This window comes from Heterocephalus glaber, unplaced genomic scaffold (assembly GCF_053883595.1).
Source record: "Heterocephalus glaber isolate CG9 unplaced genomic scaffold, H.glaber_assembly_v1.0 deba00001577, whole genome shotgun sequence".
NCBI lineage: Eukaryota > Metazoa > Chordata > Mammalia > Rodentia > Bathyergidae > Heterocephalus > Heterocephalus glaber.
In genome coordinates, this window is record NW_028258358.1 from 29970914 (window position 1) to 29998500 (window position 27587).

The 27587-nt window shown below is 39.1% G+C and overlaps 1 protein-coding gene, 1 long non-coding RNA gene and 1 pseudogene across 3 annotated transcripts in view; 1 reads left to right on the top strand and 2 right to left on the bottom strand.

Moving 5' to 3' along the window:
- Window positions 1-27587, top strand: part of Cldn10 (claudin 10) — a 118909-nt gene that overhangs the window by 65624 nt on the left and 25698 nt on the right. The gene's annotated exons all lie outside the window — the stretch shown is intronic.
- Window positions 1-27587, bottom strand: part of LOC110346946 (uncharacterized) — a 61878-nt gene that overhangs the window by 28088 nt on the left and 6203 nt on the right. The window lies entirely within an intron of this gene.
- On the bottom strand, window positions 15220-16020 carry LOC147823538 (PEST proteolytic signal-containing nuclear protein pseudogene; annotated as a pseudogene).

Genomic DNA, 27587 nt, shown 5'->3' on the forward strand with positions numbered 1-27587 from the left:
CATACTTGTACTCTGATAACACAGTTTTCTTCTGGGGATTATTATCTATTCACCCTCAACCTAGTAGCATCTTGCAGATTTGGCTACATCCCCTGCACCAATTGTTGAACGCTGAGCAGAACAGGGTTACTCAATCTGCTGCATTCCCGTGACCCACAGGGATTAGTTTAGAGATGAGGTGATAAGCTGCTCAGAGCCAATCTGCAGCTTGGATTTCTGGGAAAGAGATACAGTATTCACACCTTGCAGATCTGAGGACTGCAGAGCAGACCAGAGAACAGAGTAGAGATAAAGGCACCACAACTCTGGTGTCATCATTTGAGCACAGATCAGATGGTCCTTGTAGCACACCACGACTTTTCAATTTTTTGAGCCAGTAACTTCTAATTTTGCTTTTACTCACTTGTGTTGAATTTTTTGTCCTTTATTAATGTAATGGCACTGTGTGACGAAGCAGAACCACCCTCATGAAATTATTACAGTAAACATGAAAGCAAACTTTTGTCAAACTCTCTTGTACTATCCTGCAGAGTGAGTAAATTGCAAAATCCCTAAGCATGGTGAAGTCAACCAAAGGGAATGTCTCGGTCACTTTCCTCTTGCTGGTACACAATACCTGACACCTACAACGTAAAAGAGAAAGGTCTATTTTGGCTCATAGTTACAGCCATAGTCAACTGACTCCTAGGCAGAACCACGTGGCAGAGGGGCATAGTGGAAGAAACTGCTCACCTCATGATGACCAGGAAGCAGAAATCAAGGGAGGACCTGGGGAGGGAGACATAACCTTCCTGGTCACACCCACAGTGACCTGCCTCTTCCAACCAGGCCGTAACTCCCAACAGCAATCGGCTATAATGCCCCTATAATCCCATCACCTTCCAAAGGTCCCACCTATGATCCCCTGAGGATTTCGGAGAACACCTGAATAAAACCTTTAACAGAGGACTAAAACAATGTAGTCCCAAATGATGTAGTTGGATTGAGCCCACAGTATGGACACAGTTCATATTCTTCAGAAAATTCTAGATGAATACTGTATAGTGGCACCATGCTTTATAACATGCAGTGAGAATTTTCCAACAAGACTTTAATATGTGGTGATTTGGCGTTATCAATTATGTGATTGAGCATGGGCTTTGATGACCAACAAATAGCTTCTTAACAAAGTTAGACAGGACATATCCTGGAGCCAGCCTTTCGGGGTTCAAAATCCTTTTCTGTCACTCAATGGTGATTTAAAAGTCTGGGACAAGTAACTTAACATTTATCGGCCTTGATTTCCTCACCTGAGAAATGGTGGTTATTATAGTAGATGCCACAGAGTTACTGTGAGGATGGAGTGAGTGAATGCACATAAAGTGGCTGGAATTGTGCCCAGAACAGTGTTTAGTAACCATTATTTTTATTACCACACACTCACACAGGAACCTTATGTTTAAGATCAGTATTTTATACAAGCAGTTCTGGGTCTACTCCAACACCCAGAAAAAAATTATGATTTAGATCCCAAAGTTATGTTATAGATCATATTGCTAACTTTTATATGAGAGTGTTTACAAAACATAATTGCTGTCATTAAGGGAAAAAGTCCATACACAGAATTTAGAAGGTGTCAATTTCTGGCGACTCTAAGACAGAGTAGCTGCAAAATGGCCCCAATAATGTGATAGGAATTATAGGATGTTGGCTTACGTTGATCACAAAGAGATATTTTGGTTTAGGGAGCAGTCTTATGCCATTCTTTGGCAGTGATTAAATAAGTGAATCATTTGTTCAGGCTTTGGCACATACAGCTGTCTGCAGAGCTATATGACATTGGGCAGGTTGTTTGATCTCAGTGTCCTGTCGAGGGCTGTCCTGGTGGTCAAAGATCAAAACATATACCAGGTATGTACTGCAACATCATGCAAAAAATACAAGCTCTTGTGAGGTTAGCGTGCTTGTTAGGGATTCAGTTTACCTGCATGTACTGTAATAGTGAACAGAGGTAACAGTGGTTTAAACATCTGAACTTTATTTTTCTCTCATCAAACAAGAAGTCAGCAGGTTAGTGGCCAGGACTGGTCTACAATGTTGAGCAGACAGATAGGAGCAATGTCTCTGTGACTCTCTCAACCTTTGTCTACATCTGGTCATAATGAAGCTGCCGCTGCCACTGTATCAGTGCTTCATGCTTTGGGCAGAAATATTAAAATCTTGGGTCTGTTAGTATATTTTAAGAGAGAATTGATAATGGTTTGCTTGTTGCCGTTAGCTGTCCATTATGTAGCCACCTATCACCCTAGGGCTTCCATCCTACCACAGTTTAAAAGGTGCCTAGTGAAATAACATAGTCCAGACTTTATGTACGGTGGTTAACAGTGAATTGTTTTCTTGGGGTTTGGGATGTGTGGGAGTGTGTGTGTTGCCAGAGCTAGAACTGATCATATTGATACAGGGGGGAATAGATGTAACTCCCACCATGCTAGATGTCAGATATTCCGAGTTCATGTTCCCTGAAGTCAAAGAATGAATTCTACAGAACAAGAGAGTTTAAGAGTAGAATTTATTGGGTAATAGGAGTGGAGAATAAGAAGAGCTCCTGGGAAACAGGAGGGGCCCTGAATGGGTTGCCAACAAGCCCACTTCTCAAAGGAAGTTTTATAGAGCAAAGTCACGAGCAGTGGGTATAACGTGGGAAAAACTATGATCAACCAATAAGATTAAAAATATAGTCACTTAGGTAATATTGACCCAATAGTAACAGGGTATAGGGATGGCATCATTAACCTTGGTCAATAAGCTTAGTAGTCTTAGGGTTAGTGGTCCTAGTGGGTGGAGGAGGATGGCCCTTCCCCAGAGTAGTCTACAGATAGAGATTAATGGTCTATCTATACGGGAAAGCCCAAAATGGTGGTACCAATAATCTCAAGCTTCTGTTCATCCCTTAGGGAAGTATGCAAATCTGGCCATCGGGATTTTAATCTTCTTCAGTGCCTCTAGCCACAGCTTGGATGTGTTCTCATCCTCCGCATTGTCTTCATTGCCCTGTTTGACTGCCTATAATATTTCTACCTAACTTCACTGTCTAGATCAATATTTCACACCCAGTATGAGTGGCCCCTCTGACACACAGGAAGCAGCATGACTTGTGAACACAGAAGATGCAGTGAATTCTCATCTCAGCTGGTGCTTTAGCTTGAGCCTCGTAATGATTTGTGTACATCTTATCAAGGGAACAAGATGACAAAGAGGTGCTGAAATACTGTTGCATTTCCTACGTGCAAATTATGCAAATGGAAGGACAAAGAGGAAGTCAGTTTTTCAATGATAGTAAGGTACTATAGATATCCCTTATTTAATAGAAATTCATCTAACCAAGTTCTGTACATGAAATATATAAATTAAGGCACAAATTCACTGCCCAGAATGGGAATTCCAAATCTGAAAGTGCTATGCATTTATTAGCTTATTTTTGTGTTTCTCTGTCTAGCATACCTATCTGCCTGGTGATTTGCTGGTACATAGAAACACTAATCAATGAAAGAGAATAAAATGCCTTTCATTTAATTGTGTATTGGATATACTTACATTTTAAATATTTAGACATCTGATATACAAACCTCTATTCGTACTCTTGGCTTAGGTACCACAGAAAAATCAGAGTAGAATTGATGATATTTTATTTTACTCTTCTTTAATTTCATTCAATAACATTTTAATACCACATAATGGTACTGAATATCTCTTTTAAAATGTAGTTCTAGTTATTTGATATTTTTAGTTCCTTTTTAAACTGTTAGACATATATACATGGAAATTCAAAGTTTTTGTATGTCTTTGGATTTGATAGACTTGTTAAAGTCTTGTCAATACTAAAAATTTATCTGTAGATTGTATTGGATTTTCTACATAGTGAAAGTAATTTGTGAATAACAAGAATTTCACTCCTTATTTACCAATTCTTACACTTCTTGTTTTGGGGGGGTTTTTTTCTTTTCTTTTTCTTGGCTACAACATTGACACAGCCTCCAGTAAAAGTTGAATGGAAGTGAGAGTAGGCGGCATCTTTGTTTTGTTCCTGATTTCAAAAAGAAAACTTTCAATATTTTATCATTAAGTAAATCATTAGGTTGAATGACTTTTTTTCTTGCTAGATACCTTTTATCAGATTTATAGAGCTCCCCGCTATTCTTTAAATCATGAATAGGAGTTGAATTTTATTAAATACTTTTTCTATGTCTGTTGTGATACTCATATTTTTCTTTTAATCGATATTTGTTATGCTTTACACTGATTGACTTTCTAATGCTAAACTTTGTAATCTCAAATAAACCCAACCTGAGAACAATGTTATCTTTTCTGTATAACCTTGAATAAGTTTACTATCACTTAGCTTATAATTTTGCATCTATATTGATGAATGAGAATTCCACTGTCTGTAATTTTCCTTTTTTATAATATGTTTGTTTTAGGATTTTATATCAAAGATGACTAGGTTCATATTCTCAGGAAGAATTATGTAAGGTTTTTGCTATTTCTTCTTTAACTAATTGATAGATCTTACTAGTGAGGCCATCTGGATCTAGTTGTTTTTTTTTTAATGGGAAAGATTAAAAGAGTTTATCTCAATTATAAGAATTATAGGACTGCTTAGACTTCTTATTTGAATTTGGGTGTATTATCATGGAGGCACTTTTGATCTTTTTTTTTTTTTTTTGAGACGGTCTCGATGTGTAGTTCAGGCTGGCCTTTAACTCACTATGTAGGCCACACTGACCATGAATTTATGGCAATCCCCCTACCACAGCCTCCCAAGTATTGGAATCACAGGCATGTACCACCATGCCTAGCTATTTTTTCCTCAATTTTTACATTTATTGGTCTAAAGTGATTCAAGAATCTCTATTTCTTTAATAGCTATAGGACCTATAGTGTTGTCTCCTTTTTCTTTAGTGATCTTGTTTGTTTATGCTTCCTTTGTTTTCCCTTTCTCACCAGAATCTTATCAGAGAGTTTAATCTCTTTAAAGAAACAACTTCTGGCTATCTTGAAGTTCTCTGTTTTCTCTTTCACAAATGCTTGCTTTATTGTTTTTTTCCTTTAGTTTTAACTTTAATTCTTTTTTCTGTTTATTTCTTTCTTTGTTTTTTGTTTTGTTTTGGTACAGGGATGGGGATCGAACTCAGGACCTTGGGCTTGCAAGGCAGGTAGTGGAACCACTGAGCTAAATTCCCCGCCCTTTTCTGTTTATTTCAGATCAGGCTTTGGTGATGAATTCTCATTCTTTTCTAAAAGCTGAATTTTATGGTCATAAATTTTCCTCTTGATTGAACTGCCTTCCACAAGTTTCAGTGTCTTGTACTTTCGTCATTCAGTATTAATTTTACCCTAATTTACCTTATGATTTATTTTTGCCAACTGATGTTTATACCTATTTTCAAAAATATAGGATTTTATATTATCTTTTTTATACATTTCTAAGTTGATTATTTGTATTCCAATCCACTGAAATTTATTGAGACTTGGCTTTTTTTCTTTCTTTTGTTTTTTGATAGTGGGTATTGAACTACATCTCAGGTGCTCCCTCCCCCTTCTTTTGAGATTAGGTCATGCTAAATTGCCCAGGTTGGGCACAAATTTAAAATCCTCCTGCCTCAGCCTCCCAGAGTGCTGGATTTATAAGCATGCACCACCACATCTGGTTTAAGATATGATCCTTGAGTGAAATGTTTTATATTCATCCATAAGGTAAAGTTTGTTAATGGTATGACTCAAACTTTCTATATCTTCACTGATTTGTTTGTTTTTTGAGGCAGGGTCTCACCATGTAGTTTAGGCTGGTCTTGAATTCACTATGTAGCCCAGGCTGGCCTCAAACCTATGGTGATCATACTGCCTCAGCCTTCTAAGTGCTGGAATTACAAGTGTATGCCTGGCTGTCTTTACTGATTTTTGAGATTGCTAAAACTGCCCATTTGGTTGTGGATTACCTGCTGCCTTTTGTATCCATTTCTCCTTATAGTTTTTGAAGCAATTCTGTTCTCTAGTAGAATTCCTACTAATAAATAGGACTTCTTACCATTACGAAGTGACTCTTTCTAGCTGTGATATGCTATTTACCATAAGTTGTTTCTCTAATATTGAGAAACTATTGAGAAATAACTATTGTTTTAGTTATTTCTTGTTTCTGGGACAAAACACACAAGTTAGAGGAGGAAAGGTTTATTTTGGTTCACAGTTTTTAGAATTTCAGTCCACAGTCGGCTGGTTCCAAAGAAGGGTGGTATGGCAGAGGGTCAGGGCAGAGGAGAAAGAAGAGCTCATGGCCTGGCAGCAGGAAGCAGAGCAGGCTCAAGGGCATAGAAGGGATAGATACACACCCTCCCAGGCCACGCCCACAGGGGCCCAGCTCGTCCCACCAGGCTTCACCGCCCAACGTCACACCCAGCTGTGAACCCACCAGTGGACTGATCCAGTTGCTCCAAAAGCCCATGAGGCTTTGGGGAGACATCCAGGTACAAGCCATGACATCTATGGATTGAGGTCTTTCATACATTTTGGAGAGCAGCCATTGACTCTTTTTTTTTGGTACCGGGGTTCAAACTCTGGACCTTGCACTTGCAAGGCAGGCGCTGGAAACACTGAGCTAAATCCCCAGCCCTGCCATTAACTCTTTTTTTGTCTAATTTTTATTCAGATAGAAATTCACATAACACAAAATTCACAGCCTCAAATTATACTAGTTGATGGTTTCTCATAAATTACTATATTTTACAACCATCATTATTATCTGATTCTAGATTATTTCCATCAACCCCCCAAAAGAAACTCCATTCCTGTTATAATCGGGACCAATTTCCTCCTTGTACCATCTCCTGGAAAGCACTAATCTACTTCCTGTCTCTATGGATTTGTTGATTCTTGACATTTCTATAAATGGAATTGTACAATATGTGGTCTTTGAATCTGGCTTCTTTCACAGCATGTTTTCAAGATTCTTCTATGCTGTTTCATGTAACAGTGCTTCATTCCTTTGGTGGTTAAATATTTCATAGTACAGAAACAACCTATTTTGTCTACTCATTGATTAGTTGGTGGAAATCTGGGTTGTTTCCACTTTTGGGCTATTATGAATAATGCTGCTAGCAATATTAGTAGACAACCTTTTGAACACATATTCCAATCATCTGTCAGACATAAAAATTCAAATAAGGTATCAGTAATAAGTAAAATCAAACAGAAATTAGTATAATTACCTTTCCACAAAAGACCAGCAGTCATACTTGAGTGAAGCTAAGGAGAGAGAGAATGTTCTCACCGGGCAAGTCTGAAATTTGTGGGAGCAGAAATAAGTACAGGCATCAGCAAAGCCAGCAAGGAGATTTAACTCTGCTAAGGGCCATTTTATTAAGTGAGTTATTGGCAAGGAAAAAAATACAGCTCATTCAATAACCTGGCAGCAGTGAGTTAAAGGGAGGAATTAACTAGGTCATTATGAACCACACCAGCGGGTCCTTCAAGCTGGAATAGAACATGAATAGATTGTCTGCAGTGAATTAGAAAAGGAGCCAACATCCATGGCTGAGTGATAGTCCATCAAAGGTGTTGTGTTTCTTTTTGGAACAAAGCTGGGAACAAAGTTGTGATTTTTTTAAATGTAGAACTGGTTGGATCAGTAAGATATTGCTTCTAACATCCAGTATTTTCCTAATATTTTTGTGCAAATATGATCACATAAATGCATGCTATAAAGTACAGATTTCTAAATTGAAAAAGTCCTCAAAATAATCAAGAGAAGAAAATTCAAAGACACTATTAAGTTCTCTTCTTGCTTTGCTAATCAATTTATTCTTTCAATCAGTAAGTTTAGGGTATTTTCTTTCCTCTTAATTAGCAATGTTTTCATCAGATCTCATGGAATATTTCTTCCATGAAAAGTGAGATTCCAACTAATTGAAGTAAATGAAAACACTTCTTTGCAAAGAATGTACCATGTACATAGAAAACAGAGCCTGAAAAGACTGTTAAGAACCACTGGCCTTATTAATAAGGGATTTTTTTCTTTTTTGGTTGCTATCAAGGGCACCGGGAACACCAGTGCTTTGCAGGAGAATTCTTAGCTTCTAGGTGAGCCTGCCTCCAGGCTAGAATAATTTAATCACCTGACTTTCCTGTAACTATATTTTTGGTTTAATGAGGCAGCATTCATGCATAAGTGGTCCTTTTCCAATTTCCAAAATTCTTCTGCAGGACACTGATAATCTTTTCTTTCCTAACTTCTCTGCATAAATTACAGATCACACCTAGGATTTATGTGCAAATAAGTAGGATACAGTTAGGATTCCAATTTCTGCCATCATTTGTTTCAAAAAACTTTGAGCTTGGCTGGGGATTTAGCTCAGTGGTTTCGCTGCCTGCTGCGCAAGTGCAAGGACCCTGGTACCAAAAAAAAAACAAAACAAAACTTTGAGCTTAACATTGTTATTCCTTGGTTTAGCAGGTGATAGTTGTCCCTCCAAACCGATACATTAGGTGTGATCTGTTGGTATTATTTTTTTGGTATTATTTTTAATAATTATGGGAAGGAAGCATTATAAATTAGCCTAGCATCAAACCCAGAATAATTGTTATGGAAGGTCACTTTCATTATTAAAACATTGAGTTATTAAGTTAAAAAAGATATTAGGAGTAAATAAATTCCATGTGCTAAAACATAACGCTACATGCATTAATGTTTTTCAGTGCCCATCAACACCAACCAGAAAGTGTGTTGTCAGCTTCCCATTTTCAAGTGCCAATAATTGTTTCTTCTTGTTTCTTGGTGGGGGAGGAGCTCCAGAAGTTTCCACTGTGCACCATGAATAATTTAAATCCACTTCACAGAATCCACTTCCTGTGCCCTAAAAGCCCTGTGACATTTCCAGAATTGCTGTTTATTTTGGGATGTGAGGGATGTTAAAATTCTTTGTGTTCAAACCACAACATTGATGAGTGGCATGAGACAAAGACTCATGGTGCATTTTAAGTGCTCAGGCATTCCCTACCGGAAGGAAAGAAGCTATTGAATTACTGAAGTGAAGAGCAGGCAAATAAATTCTCCTGGGTTGGCCAGCTCAAGGGCGGCTGCCAAGAAGGGCTTTCAGCCACTCTCCTCTCCCACCTGCCTGAGTATACTACGTCCACAGGAGGGCATGTTTCTCTCTGGCTTCAGTAACACAAAGAGAACATATCCAGAATTCCATGCAGGAGAAGGTTAATCTGATGGTTATTTGAGCTTTTACCCAAGGAAAGAACCTTGTGTTTATCAACTTTCTCCTACCTATATTCTTTATCATTTTATCCACATGTTCACCAAAATATTTCCCTGAAAATCACTAACTTTTATGACACCGTGTTATAATAGGAACAGTCTAAAAATTACATGTTTTCTTTACAAATGAAAAACAAAAGAAAACTTATCTAAGTTCCTATAAACACTCTTTGCCATCCACACACACAAGACTCCAGTAAGAGGAACCTGATCATCTTTCTTAAATAACAAAATTTATTTTGCATTTTAAGGCCCTTTGACTTTCAAGTAGAGATTGTGATATACTTGATTATTAGTATAGAAGCTGAATTCCTGCAAGAGAGAAAAGCTGCTTTGTACTTTGAAGACACAGGGTAGCAATTTTCCTATCAAAAGTCATTATATCCTTACTGTGAAATTCTTATCCAGATTACTTTGTGTAAACATTAAATAAAAGCCAGACATGGTGGCACACTCCTGTAATCCCCACACTCAGAAGGCTGAGGCAGGAGGATCACTGCAAGTTCAAGGCCAGCCTGTGATACCCAGTGAGTTCAAGGTCAGCCAGAACTATATGGCAAGACCCTGCCTCAAAAAAAAAAAAAAAAAAAAAAATCAGGGCCAGGGATTTAGCTCAGTAGTGCCTCTGCCTGCCTTGCAAGTGCAAGGTCCCAAGTTTGATCCCCAGTAGCCCCACCCAAAAAAACCAAATAAAGAGATAATATTTTAAAACTTTCAGGTGGTATTCAGTATTTATATTTGTAAAAGACATATAAATAGACCTGCACTAATACAAGCATTTGATTTTCAACAAAGACACAAAAATAATTCAACAGGAATTTAAACAAATGGTATAACTCAAGTCCCATATGGAAAAAATGAACTTCAACCACTAATTAATATCAAACATACAGTCATTAATTATGAATGGATCATAGGGCCTAAATATGAATCTAAAACCATAATATTTTAGAGGAAAATATAGGATAGTATCTCCATGACTTGAGTGTAAGCCAAAGTTTCATAAGGGAGGTCCTAAAAAATAATAATATGCTGGATGTGGTGGTGCTTTTCTGAAATCCCAGGATTCTGGAGGCTAAATAGGAGGACCACAAGTACAAGGACACCCTGGACTACATAGTGAAACTCTGTCTCAAAACAAATAACAACAAAAACCAGTAACATAAACTAAAAACCATAATGTGTATATAGGTATGAATTAGATTTCATCAAAATTTAAAGTTTCTCATCAAAAGATACCTTTAACAAAATAAGACAACTCACACACTGAGAGAATATATTCACTCAAAATATATTTGAAAAAGGACTGGTATCTAGAATATATAAAGAACTCCTACAATGATAAGTAAACACCCCCACCTCAAGAAACAAAAATTCAGAGAGACCTTTCACAAAAGAAGGTATCTGAATGGGTAGTAAACACAAGAAATACTGCTCGATGTCATGATTCATCAAGGAAATGAAAACTAAATCCACAATGAGATGTCACTGAATACCTACAAGAATGACTAACATTTAAAAACTGATAACATCAAATGTCAGCAAGGACGTAGAGTGCCTGGAGTTCGCCTGCATTGGTCAGAGGAATATAAAAAAGTGCAACACTTTGGAAAATAAATCAAACAATTTCTTATAAAACTAACACACTTCCCCTACAGCTCAGATATTTACCTATGATATCATATGTTCACAAAAAGATTTGTACCAGATTTGTTTTTGGTAATAGCCTAAAGCTTGAAATACTCTACATGTTCACCAATAGAAAAATGGGTAAGCAAACTGTGATACCTACAAAAAATGGACTCTTACTCACTAAAATAAAGAAGAAATTAACTACTCATACATGCAACAAAATGGATGAATCTTAAAAATCAGAAGAATGACAGAGGCTTTGTACAAAAGTGTATATAATATTTGACTATTTAAATAAATTCTAAAATAGACAAAACTAATCTACTATGGAAAAACAAGAAAAACTAGGAAGGGTTATAAAAAACTTTCTGGAGAGATAATTACATTCTGCATCTTGTTAGGGGTTCATTTTATCTACACAGATACACGTAATTTTCAAAAATTAGTGAGTACACTTAGAATTTATTTATTTTACAATATATAAATTTTATATTGAGAAAAGTAAATATTAATTTCTCGCTAGTGACAGGCAGACTTAATTTTCTAAAAGAAGTGGTATGGTGCCTACAATTTATTTTAAAATATTTCAAAAAAAGAAAGATGGAGGGCCGGGGATTTAGCTCAGTGGTTCTGCCGCCTGCTGTGCAAGCTCAAGGACCCGAGTTCGATCCCCAGTACCAAAAAAAAAAAAAAAAAAAAGAAAGATGGATTGATGGATTGAAGGGTGGACAGAGCAAAGGAAGGGTGGACAGAAGAAAGAATGGAAAGAGAAAAAGCAAGCAAAGAAACCAAGCAAAATGGTTAGTGGTCGAATCTAGGACATAGAATATGGGTATTCATGCAACACTCTTTCAACGTTGCTACATATTTATAAATCTTTATAAGAAAATGTTGGTGGAAACAGCTTTTTAAGAGAAAAAAGAACCCGGTTTTCTCTAGACATACTATTCTCCTAATACATTTCACAGAATTATCTTCTAATGAGGCTACATGTGAATAAATGATTAACTTGTTCAATCCATTAAAAGATAAATCATTATGGTATTTTTAAGGGTACCTTTCAGTAACTATGGAGGTATAAGAGGGTGGAAAGGAAATTGTTTATTTGAAACAAATTGAGAAATATTCATTGAGCTTTTACTACCTGCCCGCCACATGGGACACAAAGACATGCAAGGCTTGGATCCTACCTGACGGAGCCAAATGCTCACTGGGCAGTGAGGAAGAAACAGGGCAAAGGACAGATCCGCAAGCCGTGCAGCTGAGAGTCTCTGCTCCTCCGGCTCCCTTCTCACATTCCTGGGTGTATATGGCTCTCCTCCCGTGCGCATGTTGGAGTCGTCCACTTCATTCCCAAGCCTCAGCCCAGAGCCATTTCCACAGGGACTTATTCCTTGACCCATTCTTTGTTCTGTAGCTCCCGAGTACACTAGCTCTTTATTTGAGAGCATTGGATTTAGTTTATAATTACACGGTCACCAGCGGGATTATTTGAGGAATGTGTATCTCCTATGACATGCAATCAGTAAGTTTTATTTCATTTTCCCAATATTTTCTTTCTACATTTCTTGCCTCAGCTATTCACGTCAATGTTAAAAATAACATTCTTAGGCCTTTACAGAATTTCACTCTCCAAAAGTGTTTCTAAGCATCTTATAAGAATACATATGATATGCTGGGCATGGTGGTGCACACCTGTAATCCCAGCACTCCAAGAGACTGACTGAGGCAGAAGGACTGCACATTTGAGCCTGTGTGAGCAACTTAGAGAGACTGTCTCAAAATAAAAAATAAAAAAGGGCTGAGGACATAACTCAGTTCAAAGGCCTTCGGTTCAATACTCAGTCCCGCACAAACTATTGTAAGTTAAAATATATACAATATAAAAGAAAACATGAACCAGGCATGGAAGCCAAAGGGGGGGAAAAAAAAGAATTTCATGAGAGCAAAGTGGCTAACAGTGTCAAAAATCAGGGCAAACGGTGTGAGAAACATCCACTAAAACAAATACACAAACCAGATCACCTCTGTCTGGGATGTCCCACTGGGGAGAGAAAGTCAGGGAGATACACTGCTGTGAGTTGAAAAGAGCAAGGGCTGCTGGAAAGAGAGGTCCTTGTAACAGACAGCTCTTTCAAGATGCTTGACTGAAAAAAATGAAGGGAATTTTCAAAATGCCTCCTAAGACATCTTTAAATGCATTTGTGTATTCTCCTAAATCTGAAGGAAAGCGGTTCTTGAGATGAGCTTCATCCAAGCAGAAAGACTACCTGAGGGACAATTTGTCTCCATCCAAGTAAAATTTACAGTCTCTAGAGGAAAATAAGTTGGGGTTTTGTTTGTTTGTTTGTTTTTTGGTACCAGGGATCGAACTCTGGTCCTTGCGCTTGTGCAGCAGGTGGTGAAACCATTGAACTAAATCCCCAGCCCATGTTGGGGGTTTTTTAAACCACCATTTTCTAGAGAGTATTGGTCCAAAGCAATATTACTTTGTACCTGAGCACAGTAGCGCATGCCTGTAGATCCAGAATGATGGGAGACAGGCAGGAGGTTCACAAGTTCAAGCACATTCTGGGAGATTTAGTGACTTAGCAATACCTTGTCTCAAAATAAAAAATTAAAGAAGTTCGATCCCCGGTACCTCCCCCGCAAAAAAAGAAATTAAAGAAGGACTTGGGATGTAGCTCTGTGTGAAAGCCCTAGGTTCAATTTTCAGTACTGCAAATAAATAAAGATAGAAAAAAAAGAAAGATATGAAACATGGTTTTGTAGTTCAGGATTGGGTAAAATTCCTCAACAAATTTTGACTGAAAGAAAACTATAGATTCCTAATTCTTTTTTTTTTTTTTTGAGTTTGACAAAATTTATTGGTTATTTTAGTGAAGACATTCATCTCAAGTTGTTTCTCTCCTCATCTTGACCTTAGTATTTCATTTGGGTCAAGAAAAGAGTATGTAGGAGAGGGATGTTATTTTAACAAACAGTAAAATGGACAAAAATGAACAGTTTGCCTGCATAAAAGTAAAGTTAAAGTTAAATTCATGTATCTTGGTATAATTAAATCATGTAAGAACTAATAGTTCTATACACATTTCCACTGTTTTACTTGGGGCTTAATCTAAACTGTAATGTAAAAGAACAACTTATTAGGCATATGTGCAGGTTTCTTCTCTGGAGTTACTATTGAAAAAGATCAGCAAGTAACTACCACCAATAAAATAGTCTGAAGCTACCTCCAAATTTAACATTGTAGGCATTCTGAAGGAAATCACTGTATCATTTTTCTTTTGTCTGAGCATGCTTTCAAAGATGTGTTTAACTAAAAAAAGTCCATCTACAATACAAAAATACAAAACAAAACACCCTACAGTACACAAATCTAACAGTATATGTGATGAACAATTCTGTAAAATATGTTTGAAGATGCATTTTCTTTCATTTTCAGTACCTACAATATGCCCAGGCCACTGGGCAGTATGTATACACTTAAAATAAACCATATAATTGTTCTAATAAGAAATCCTGTAGTGAGTTCAATTCAAATTGGATTTAACAACTTAGTAATGTAAATGTGTAGGCAAAGTTACAGAAAATGCATCTTACTGTCTTCCATCTTCTACAATGTTAAATTTTTTTTTTTTGGTGTTTAGACCTTTTAAAAAATGAAAACCCACCAAATACTTAATCAGTATGTACATTTAAATTTTTGATGGTGGTTTTTATTTTAAAAGAAACAGCTTCCTTATGATTTGCCTCATGTTCTGGTGGAAATGCTTACAAGAATTAGCTAATAAACAAACAAAAACCAAGAGAAGCACATTCAAAATATTGATTTACTTTGGTAGCAAATGGCTGTCCTTTGAAGACTAATGAAGGTAGACAAGACCATTAAAATGAAATGGGCTATTTCAAATATGATACTTCACATAGAAATTTTTTAAAAATTATTTTTAGTAAAAGAGCTAAGCATCTGTATCCACTGATAGCAATGCAATACCTAATAATATGATAACAGAACAAATGCCCATAAGGAAAAAACTATTTAAATTTTATCTAAATTTACTTTCAGTCAATAGTCCAGCAACATTTTCCTTTCAATACAATACTCCCCCTTTCTCTATAAGGCTGTTCCTGAGAGCCAGACAGTCAGTTTAGGTAATGAGGGAGTTAATTTAGGAGGCACTGCTGACAGTTTTAAATAGATGGTTATTTTTTGCTTCCCTCTTAATGTGCTAATAGTTGTGTCTAAAAAAAATATGCATTCTTTAAAAGGTACCATTTCTGATTTCTTTATTATGTGTAACCTTTGGGAACTAATCACATGAAACTACAAAATTAGCAAATGTCTTGAAATCTGTATATAAAACATAAATTACCTCTAATTTCAAACACTCACTTATTAGTGTACCACTCAATCTTTAAAAAAAATGAAAAAGAAAAAGAAAAAGCGGCTCCAAAGATAGTCTTATACCATTTTAAAAAAGGAAACTGTTCCTTTTAACTTTACACCCACCCCACACCCCAATTCAAAGCACATCATTTAATTGTCTTGGTCATGGACATTTCCAAAGTGAGATTTTATATTTCGTTCCCATAGCTTCTGGTTATCAGAAAACCCATGCTTTCCTTTACTGAAAGAGTTTGGTCCAGCTGATGTTGGTGTATCCCTTCCAATATTCTTCATCCTCGTCTTTGCTTCTGGAGGCATTTCCTCTGGTTCACTATCTTCATCTTCATTAAAAGCTGCTGCTACTAAAAGGGTTTTTGGAGCAGGAGTTGGAACAGTTTCTTTAGGCTTACTTGATCCAAGTTTGATGGATATAGCTGATGCTTTCTTTGTTGTCTGACTACCTATGGCAAATCCAAACTTGGAGATCTTTGTAGGCTTTGTTGGGAGGTCTGCAGCTTCTTCTTCAGCTGATCGCGTCTCAGCGCTGCGACTGGAACTTTCCCCTCCATTACTGGAAGAAACAGTATTAGCTTTCACAGGTTTTTCTACTTCTTCTTCAGGTCCTCCGGCGCCTGCAGCTCGCTTCGGCTTCTCAGGCTTCTCCTCTCCCGCCTTTCCCCCCGCCATTTTCCCGGCTGCCTGGATTCCTACTTCTTGACCTTTCACATTGTTATGTTTGCTTTGCAGTCATCTTTGAATGCTGTCTTTCCAATGACTTTCACATTTGGTCTTTCTCCTTCTTTCCTATTGTCTTTTTAACAAAATTGTGTGTATTTTTTTTAATTAGTACATGTTTTTGGTTTGGTTTGGTTTGGTACCGGGGATTGAACTTGGGCAAGGCTTGCAAGGCCAGCCCTGGAACCACTGAGCTAAATCCCCAGCTAATTAGTACATGTTTATAGCACATGATGTCCACATTCCCTGTGGGGAATTGGTATATGTACATAATACATATTAATTCCTTTTTTCAATCCCCTTTCCTTCCCTCTCTTCCCCCTCCATCCACCTCTTGATTCTCTTCCTTTATTTTTTTTAGAAAAGGTTTGCAATATATAATCTTTCCACTCAATCTATTGAATGAATTTAGCTCCCATTTGACCATCTTCACAGTTTTTATCCAATAGTGGGCACAATTTTGCATGGAATAGTCTACTGTACAGTATTTCAAAATATCTGTTTCTAGTACTTAGTCACCTGCTGTAACTGACTGGTGAAACACTTGGCCTCTGCTTATGAATTCAGTCCTACCGTGTAAGAGCCAGTTAAGAGCCCTTTGCTTCTTCACACCAGTTTTGGAAATGAACTAAAACTATTACCAAAGTAAAGAAAATAAGCTGAAGTTAAGGTTTTTCTATTTTGGGTAGCAAAGTTGAATTAAGATAGAATGTTTTTAAGTGTAATATTAAATAGAAAAGATCAACACAGTTTGTTTACTCTTCTAATTTTAGGATGTATTTCCATTCTACTGTAGTTTAAAGGATGCCTATTGAAGTGACATAGTTCAGATTTTGGGTGGGGTGGTTAGTAGCTAATTTCTCTCGAGGATTGCGCTCTGCGTGTGTGTGTGTGTGTGTGTGTGTGTGTGTGTGGTCATAGCTATAATTGTTCATGTTTCAGTGAACACCAGTGTGAGAGGCTCTTCTGACACACCAGAAGTAGTAAGATTGGTGAATATAGGGGATGAGGAGAATTCCCATCTCAGCTGATCTTTTAACTTCATCCTTGTCATGATTTGTGTACATTTTATCAAGGGAATGAGGTGACAAAGATGTGCTGAAGGACTGTTGAGTTTCCTAAGTACAAGTTACAGAAATGAAAGAACTATACAAAGTTTTTCAATGCTAGTAAGGAATTATAGGTATCTCTTACTTAACAGAAATTCCTCTAACCAAGTTCTATACACTTCATGAAATTTATAGATCAAAACACAAATTTACTCCAAAGAATGGCAGTTCCAAATCTGAAGGTCCTACACAGTTATTAGCTTATTCTTGTTTCTGTAATTGGCTAGGATTCCAAATTCAGGCTTCTCCATCTAGCATACCTACCTGCCTGCTAATTTGCTGGTACATGGTACATTGCTATATGGTAACAATGAACAAAACGCTATTTTGATTGGCTCCAAGCCTCTACAGACGAAACCAACTTTGGGCAGAGTTTTGCTGCAACCTTATCTGCTAATCCATTAGCACCGGTGGCTATTAACTAGGACTTGAACTTTTAATTACATCCTCTAGAAGTGATGCACAACTAAGTTTACAGTCCCTCTTTATGCACCAGTCTAAAATGACATTGCCAGGATGTGCACCGGGCGTGGGGGGGAGACAGAGAGAAAGACAGAGACAGACAGCGACAGAGAAAGAGAGAGGAGGAGGAGGAGGAGGAGGGGAGAGAGGAAGGAAGAAGGAAGAAATAAAAGTAAATTACAAGATGATTTTATTTCTTATTGAAGATATATTTTCTACCTTCTACAATACCTATAGTATTGTAAGAACAATTGCTCACTCTTCTTTGAGAAAAACTGTGGAAATAAAAAAAACTCATCATTTTGAGCTTAAATGATTATAATTCTTCTGATTCTATAGAAGTTTGTGACACCTCATAGAGTAATATTTTATTCAGCTTTCAAAGGATGATTGTGAGCTTTTACCAAAGTGTTCCTTTAAGAACTGCTTACTACTGAAATTAACTACAAAAGACTACTTTTTAGTTGTTAGTATGAATCTTAGATAAGAAATGCATAGCATGCATGTATCTTTTGAAAATACCAAGAAAAACAAAAAACACTGAACACAAATTATGTGCTGGCTAGTGGCTCTGGCTGGGAAATGAGAAATGACGGTAATCCTTAAAGTTGATTGTTTTTGTTATCTGTAAAAATATGATCAAGCCTGTGATTTAACTTAAGTTTTGCTGGTCAAGTGACATGGATAATACCCATTTACTCCTACATGACACTTTTTTTGTTTCAAAGGGAAATATGTTTTGAGATTTTGGTGTTTGGGTCCTTGGACGTGCTATGTTTAACAAAGCCTCTTCACGACAATGGGCTTAGGAAGTTCCTTGCAGTTGACAAGTGTGTGATCTGTAGCACTGGGTGGCACAGCCACGTGGCCGTGTGGCCCAGGGCCCACACTGAGAAGCCAGCAGCTGTGCATACTAACTCAGGCTCTGTCATTAACCTGCTGAGGGACCGTCTGGAAATTGCTTAATTCCAGCCATGAAAATAAACATAGGCGCCAATGCTCCTGAGTAGAACTGAAGGAGATCAGGCTGTGTACATAATGAGCCCAACTCGTTCTTCCTCCTGCCTTCTTTCCAACCCTGGGAGCAGTGAGGAATTTGGAACGACCAGACTCTAAGTTGCTGTTCTTTGCTCCTAATTCAGAGAGGCAAACATAAGCAAGTGATCATAATTAGGAGAAACTGGAACATTTGGGATAAGTAGGGGAAGAAACTCAAGCAAACTACAGGGTAAATCCATGTGTGGAGTGGTGGGAGAGATTTCTGGTTCTGGCTGTCCTGCTGGCTCCTGTGTGTGCCACGACTCCGTCACTCTCAGGCCCCTTGGCTCTGCATTGAGCTTTCCAGTTTGCTCTCTCTATTATTTTCCTTCCCCCCTCCCTTTGTTTTTTGTGTAGGTCTCGCTAAGTGACTGAGTTTCCCAGGCTGGGCTTGGACCTGGGATCCATCAGCTTCAGCCTTTCAGTGCTGGGATTACAGGCACACGCCACCATCACCTACTTCTGCTTGGTTTTCTTTTTTTGGCACCAAAAGAGAGGAGGAAACAATATTCTTCCGCTGTGTATTTTTTCTATTTCCTCCCTCTATTGTGAAGCTAGCCAGAGGTGTAGGGACTCCTTTCACAACTCATTCACTTCCCCTCCCACACACACACTCAGCTTTTCAGATTGGGAAAATGGGCCCAAGTAAATGTAGATTAGCAACAAGGGAGTGACAGAGCTAGGACAGATGTCACTTCCTTTACACACCAGCATTGCACCCAAATTTAAACAATAACAATACCCCCAAGGCAAAACTCACCTTATATCTTTCATATGTAAAAATGGTGTTCTGTGTCTGTTACATTACAAGCACAGGAGTCATGGCAGGTGGACATGTGGCAGCATTTACATACCTTTACTTTATGTATGTATAAATTACTTGATTTAGAATATGAATGTATATACTTCAAAAGCCAATGTGACTTTGGAATGTTGTCATAAGTATGGTTCACATTTGGTCAGAAATAAAATACTGCAGGGCCTGGGATTTAGCTCAGTGGTGCCATGCCTGCCTGGCAAGCACAAGGTCCTGAGTTTGATCCTTGGTACTGCCAAAAAAAAAAAAAGAAAGAAAGAGAATACTGCACTGGAAATGTGTAGGCTACATTCACCAATTAATCTAAAAAAGTTAGAAGCAAAGGTTGTAGTCATGATACAGCAAAAAAAAAAAAAAAAGGCATGATCAGTAAAGAGCCACATTCACATTTGTGCAGGATTAGATAAAGCACAGCTGTATATAGTGAGATCTGAAATTCACCCTTCTGAGTTTTCTACCCTGAGTCTGAAGGTCAGCCAGAACTTCCCAGGTGCCCTGGAAAAAAGAACCAATGAAATACAAGAGTCTGAAAAGTTACAATTCATTGCCTATGAACAAAAAAGATACAAGAAACTGGCTCCTGGGCCGGGGATTTAGCTCAGTGGTTTCGCTGCCTGCTGCACAAGCACAAGGACCTGAGTTCGATCCCCAGTACCAAAAACAAAAACAAAAACAAGAAACTGGCTCCTCTGCTCTGAGTGAAGTTCCCATGCAGCCATTCCTGGTAGATTGCAGGTATCAAGACCATCTGTAGAAAATTCTCCAGCAATCACCACATTATTTATATGTATATACAGTAGAGTTTAAAACAAAAAAGAGCCATGATTTTGATACAGGAGAAATATAACTCCCGACCTGTTACATGTTAGACGTGCCAAGTTTGTGGTCCCATAGCATTAAGGAATGAAGTAGCAAACCAAAGGAAGAGGAGAGTTTTATTGGAAATTAGAAGAGAAGAGTAGCTCCTGGATTTCCAGGAGGGGTCCCAAGGGGGTGGCCACTGAGGCTCTTTGTCAGGGGTAATTTATACAGCAAAGTCACAATGTGAATACAACGTGGGTCAAACTATAACCAACCTATAGGTTTACAAGGATAGCTGCTTAGCCAGTATTGATCCAATAGGGGAAAGAGTCACTTAACAAAGGTACATGGAAAGAACAAAGGGATTTTTGGGAAGGGATGGGTCCAAATGCTCTGCTCACCCACCTGGGCCCATACGGACTTACTGGACCACATGGTGCTAATTACAATACAAGCTCAAGCAATTATTTATCCCTTAGGGAGGCATGTAGGCCTGGCCACTGGATCTGCAGCTTGAAGCCTAGTCTTCTACAGATGCACCTCCAGCCAGAGTTCTGATGGTTTTTGGGGGGTTTTTTTGTGCTGAGAGCCAGTCCCTCTCTGACTGTATATTAATTTCTCTCTATTCTGCCTATAGTAATTTTAGGGCCGAGGATTTAGCTCAGTAGTTCTGCCGCCTGCTTCGCAAGTGCAAGTTCCCGAATTTGATCCCCGGTACCAAAAAAAAAAAAATAAATAAATAAATAAATAATAAAAAACCTGTAATTTTAGAATTATTTGATTACTTGAAGTATAAACTGATAGACTCATATTCATGACAAGATTATAACTTGAAAAGATCTCTTCATGTAAGATTATTTATTCAAAAGAGTAAATAAATATTATACAATCAAGGAGTTTTTGAGAGTTTATGGTTAATGTTCCATTCAATATTTTAAGTCACTTACCCTTTTTGACCAATAAAATAAATTTGACAACTATTTTTCCAGTGTTTATAATATGCCCAGTTCTGTAATATCCATGTTTTCGCTTACTGAATCCTCTCAGTCACATCTAGAAATTAACATGAAATAATAGAATTTTATTCTTTGTTCTTCTCTTGTACAGAACAATATATGAACTCTAGAAACTTTAGGACAACTCAAAGGACATTCAGGTTGTTTGACCAAATTTCATTTGTTACTTTATTTACTGTGTCAAAACATTATTAAACCAGGTTTAATGGTGCAAGCTTATAATCCCAGAACTCTGGGAGGCTGAGGCAGGAGGATGGCAAGTTCTAACCCAGCATGGGGAACTTTGGCAACATAGGAGACCCTGTCTCAAAAACAAAAAGGACTAGGGATGTAGCTCGGTGAGAAGGCCTTGGGTTCAATTCCATGTATTGAAAATTATCTTTTATATGGTGTTCGGATTGGGGGAAAAACATTGCTTAACACTACAGGATTACATGATTACACAGAAAGACAAACTGTATGGTAGAGAAGTAGCTGGCACAGGGCATATTTGTTTGTCAGAAACATTAATGCCAGACATCCTCAAAGTGTGACAATTACAATAATACAGGCAATACACGACATTAACTTTGTCTTTAGATCTTTTTATTAATTTGTCACAAACCCTAAATCAAACATAGAAACAGCTATTGCTGTGAACCACAAGAAGAGGCGTGTCTACTCTCTGTCTGCCAGATTATCAGCATGCAATTCCCTCATGATTTCCTTTCTGTCTCTGTTACTTTTCAAAGTCATTTGTGGAGATGATTCTACATTAACCTGAACCCTAAAGCCTCCTAATAAATTACTTGTAAATATTTCATCAGTATAAATATACCTTTGAGGACAAATATGATAGCTTTCAAACTTTAAATATTCAAACCTTATTATTATTATTTTTTGGTACCGGGGATTGAACTTGGAACCTTGCGCATGCAAGGCAGGCGCCAGAACCACTGTGCTAAATCCCTGGCCCTCAAACCTTATTTTTAAGCCAGGTTTTCTTCAGCACTATATTCAAGATAGTCTTCTGAATCTATATATTTTTGAAGAATTACATATATGAAATGTTATCCCAATTGATATAATACTCGATATACATTTAATGACTTAATGTTGTTTTTAGGGTTGAGGGGATTGAACCCAGGACCTTGCACATTCTAGGCAAGTGCTCTGCCACTGAGCCATATCCTTAGCCAAAGAAATCATTTTTGGAGTCCAGGCTGCTCATTTGAAAATGTTGAATCAAATAACTTTTTAAAGAAATTTCTAACTCTAGTATTCGAGAACAGTAAGATATGTATGTCATATTGGTTTTTAAATGACATCAAACTGAGGTATGTAACTTAGCACGAAATCGGGTAGACTTAAATTGAGATGGCATAGCAGCATCAGGACTGCTCATTCAGGGGTGAGCCCGTGTGGCAGGACACTGTGGGAGAAGGCGGGGGTGGAATAGTTTCTGGGCCACTGCCACCTGCAGTTCCCGGACTTGACAGCCACACTCTAGTCTCCAAGCTGTGTGGCCCTGGGGTGGGGTCCCAGGCACACAGAGGAAGGGGAACTTGTCTTTAATTCATACAAATCTATTCCAGGACAGCAGAAGGCTCTACCTGTTACTTCTCTCAGCTTAAAAAAAAAAAAAAAAAATGATGCCTTCTATGTTTCATGACCCCTCTTTGCCCTCCAGGCTCCAAATCTATTCTGTCTTCCTTCAGAGTTCTTCACTCTTACCTTCTCCACTTCTCCCCTCTTTCACCCCTGTACCTGTCCCCAGTTGGTTTCCACCCTACCGCATTCACCCCAACAGCTCTTACCAAGGTCATGGAGCACCTGCGTGGTCTCCTCCTCTTCCTGCCGCTGGACACCTGGACAGGGTGGACACCACGGATGGCGCCACACCTTCAGCCTTAAACCAGTGTCCTCACGTGGCTTCTAGGCCTCCTACCCCGGGTCTTCTCCTGCCCGGGTTCTTGCCTTCTCACTGTCTTCGGCCGGCTCCTCCACATCTCCTTGGCCATGAAATGGTGGAAGACCTCAGGGCTCAGGCACTAGGCCTTCTGTGCTCTGTGTATACTCTGCCCAGAAGGATTAAGCTAGTTTCATGGGTGTATGTACCACCCAGTTACAGATGACAGCAAAATGTGCCTTTTAAGGTTGAATCTCTGACCTGAACTCTGGTTTCGTAGGTTCAGCTACCTTCTTGACATCTCCTCCTGGCTGTCTACTGGGAATTTCACATTCACAACCCTAAAACCAAATTCCCAATGAGCCCCCTAGACTTGTTCCTCTATTCAGTAAAAGGGGGCTCATCCTTTTAGGAGCTGAAGCCAGATGCTGGTGTCTTCCTTGGCTTCTCTTCCACTCAGATGCCAGCCAGTTCTTCAGTAAATCTTGTCAGCTCTATCCTCAAAATACATCGAAATTCAGAACTGGACCATTTCTCACTACCCAACTCCACCAGCTAATGAAAGCTACCATGGACACTCAGCTGGATTATTACAACAGCTCCCCTAGCAGTGTAGAAACAATTACAATAATCCAGCTGTGTGATGACAGTGGCTTTGACATGTCAAATGTTACTCCTCTTCTCAAAACATGCCTGTGTCTTCTCATTGCACTCGGGAAAAGCCAAAGATGTTATTAGAACTTACAAGGCCCTCTGTGAGCTACACGAACACACATGTACAGACACATAGGGACATGCAAATACACATCCTCACCTCCTGCTAATCTCCCCTCTTCTCCCTGCTTCACCCACACTGGCCTCTCCAATGTGTTCACCTCTTTGGGAATGCTCTGCCTAAAGCTACATATTCAGTGGCTTTGTTTCCTTCCGGTCGTCACTCCAAAGTCATCTTCCTGTGGACAGCTTTGCTGACCACCTAAAATTTGAAAACCACCTGCTCCACACACTTCCCAGCACTGCCTTCACCAGCTTTTTCTCTTTAACAAACATGATCTGACATACTAAATATTTTTCATACCTTGTTTCATGTCTTGTTCCTTGTAAGTTCCTTGTAAGCCATATTTGGGCAGGAGTTTTATGTGTCTTGTTCACCATATCCACAGTGTTGGAAGGATACCTGGGGCTATCGGCACACCATACATGAATTCTGAATTGGCTCAGTGGATGACTCATGCTGTTCTAAACAAGGAAGTACAAATGAAATGATCTATAGAGTTGTTTGAGCACAGTTCTCATGGACATGAATCCTGACCTCTTAACCTGGCTTCACCAATCTCTTCAAGTCACCGGAAGTCAAAACCACCACCAGGCCTCTAGGCTGTAGGTTTTTAGGCTGTGATTCATCATGATTGGTCATTCCTCCCAGGTTCAAACGCTATTTGACAGTCCTAGATCACTTCTATCTTCTCAGTCATTTCCTTAAAGGCACCTCTAGCACATTTTCCAGCAGCTGGGGTTGTTTGCAAGATGTGGCAGAGGAGAAGGAAAGCAAAAATCAGTGGGCAAGAAAACTTCATCTAGCATCTGAATGTGAAGTTTCCCTTTGTTTTATGGTAGTACACTTTAGTCAGCTAATATGGGTCAATACTTCAACAGGAAACTACATGAGAAGGAGAGTCCACAGCACAGTGAACATTACACACTGCAGAACACCTCCAACTCAGGATAGCAGGATAGGAAGGTGGTCCCCCCTGGCTGAACATCTCTAGTTGTTTTCTAGGGATCCTTCATTTGCTCTTCCCATTATAGAGTGGTCTTGGGCCCTGTGGGGAGTGTGATGGACAACTCTTTCTTATGTAATATTTGGGGTTCTGTGCATATTCCTTCCCATGATGTCTCTGTTTTTAATTAGGTTCATGAGATACCATCCCTATGCATGAGGGCTTAATTGCCCCTGAGGGTCCACCTGAGGGCACTCTAGTGCTCAATACACATCAGGAGATTTTCCCTGCTCTGGGTACCATGATTTTGTCATCTGGCTCTTTAGCCACAGGAGTAACAGCTTTTTTTAACCACCAGAGCAGATACAGAGGTGGGATAGTGGCAGGTTTCAGGGGTTAACTGGGTCAGTGGATGGACCCTGCTTAGCTGGTTTTCTCCTCCCTTATATGCCTCCCATATCTGTTCCTGTGTCATTCCCCTCTGAGAGAGTGAGTCCCAAAAATCTTTGAGTAAGGGGGCTGAAGGGAGGTCAGTCTTCTGAAGCTGCTTCCTACTGAGCTGGGATGCAGAACCTCCTATCCTTCCCTAGATCCTTGGAAGGTCACCATGGCTTGCCTGCCTGGCAAGCACAAGGTTCTGAGTTTGATCCCCAGGGGAAAAAAAACCACTTGGCACAAGGAACTTCTGACCATTTTCCCAATCTCTAGCAGAATAAACCTAATTGTAAGATAGTATTGTAACATTAGATTAGTGGCTGCATTAAATAACTAAATTTCCATTGTGATTATTAATTGAAATTTGGTCTTTAAGCAGAAAGTTATTTGTGAATATAAGCTTTGTGCTTAGAGAATGTATGTGTTTTTATCTGTCAGTATGGGAGGACATAAATTATTTGCATCATTAAAAAGAAAAAGATAGTATTATAATTTAGGCTGCCTTCTGGTGGCTAAGTGTTCCAACCTTGTAGCGTGTACATAGGCCAGGCAGTATTAAAAGGAATATGAGCCTTTTCTCCCTTAGGGTCTGAGGTCTGAATTTATCCCAGTGGTTGAAGATGCACCTGAGTGTGAATTAAAAGGTACTGATGAGCTGGTCCCTAGATGTCCTAGTCCAGTGAAAGGAAAAAAAATCCATAGACAGTGGGCTAATCAGATGGATACTGGGTGAAAAGTATCCCCTTTCCCGATTCCAGCCTCACAGGGGCCAAGCATCCCTGGGCTGCCCATTTCTTCAAGACCAATGGAGGCTAGAAGTCTCTAGCCTGCAATGGGCACTGGTGCTGCTGATAAAACCCATAGGAAGCCCACCTTCTGTGCCCTGACAAAAAGGGACCAGCACAAGGCATGCCCCATGGCTTTTAACACTAATCCATCTAGAGTATGATTGGGCTTTCCAATTCGTGTCCCTCAGGACATATAGAATGAGACAGGCAGTTGCCAAAGTGGCCAGCAGCAGGAGGAAGATTCCTTCCAGAGACCAAAAAAGGCTTTTAACACCTGAATGAGTTTCAGGGAGTTCCCTGGTGCTGCCATGCACTCAAAGTCTGGGTCAATGAGGGATGAGCAATCTTGGAAATGGCACCTAAACGTGACTCGGAGGCAAAGTCTTTTCTGTGACAGGGAGACCCTCTGCCTCGAATAGATCTAGCAGTGACCTGAAAATCGGTCTCTGAGAGTCTGGAACCTGGATGATATGTCTCTGTCTTCCCAAGAAGCAGATGGTAATAAATAGGAAGGCAGAAATCTGAGACAGAATGATGAGAAGAGTAAAGGATCATGGTGTAGAAGGGTGAAAACAAAACAGACATACTAAATTTTAGGTCACACACACATACAACATAAGCCTGAACAGTGCATGGAAGTTTTCTTGTCCCTGGTGGAACATAAAGGGCTCTGTTCCATGAGTGGGTTATCCTGTTATGGGAATCTTCAAGCAGCACTTTACCTGACTGGCCTTTAACTTTTTGACCTATGCTCACAATGAGCAACCAAAGACAAAAGAAGAAGAAGAAGAAGAAAGAAAAAGAGGACCCCAAATTTTCCTCTAGAAAGGGATCTTGCCTCCTGAGTCTCCTGGCTGGCTCACCAGATGTCACCGTCTGGTGTTCTATCAGGCCCTCTTTTCCAGGTCCTTGGTGTTATCAACAAAGAATTGGAAGCAAGCACTCAAGTTAGATTAGGTTTTCAGGCAGTGTGGTTTTCTGGTGATCCTGGATTTTTTTCCTCCCACTATGGGATGGTCTTGGGCCCTGCAGGGTTCCAAGGAAGGGTGGTATGACAGAGGGTGGAAGTCTTTCTGACCGCACAACTCTTGCATTCTGCATGTGCCTAAAACAGCACCATGTGGATGAAGCCAAGGTCTGCTGCCAGCTGGAGCAGCAGCCAGGCTTTCTTCTCTCTTGGCTATGAATCAAATCCCAAGAAACAACTTCCCTAGGCCACTGCCATTCTTGAAAATAGTGCTCTGGGGCTCTCTTGTCCAAGCAAAGTCTTTCACTTTTGCAATTTTGAGGCTGAAAAGGGTGGAGTCCTGGTGATTCCTGTGATGTCCTCAGGCCATCTCTTCTATTGTCCTGTTCCTTCTCAAGAATCAAGATCTCCTCTGCTCTATCTTTGCAGCCCACAGCTATACTAGAGCTGCCTTTCTGGCCAAATTCAAAACGTTTTAAATCATTCTGCTCAG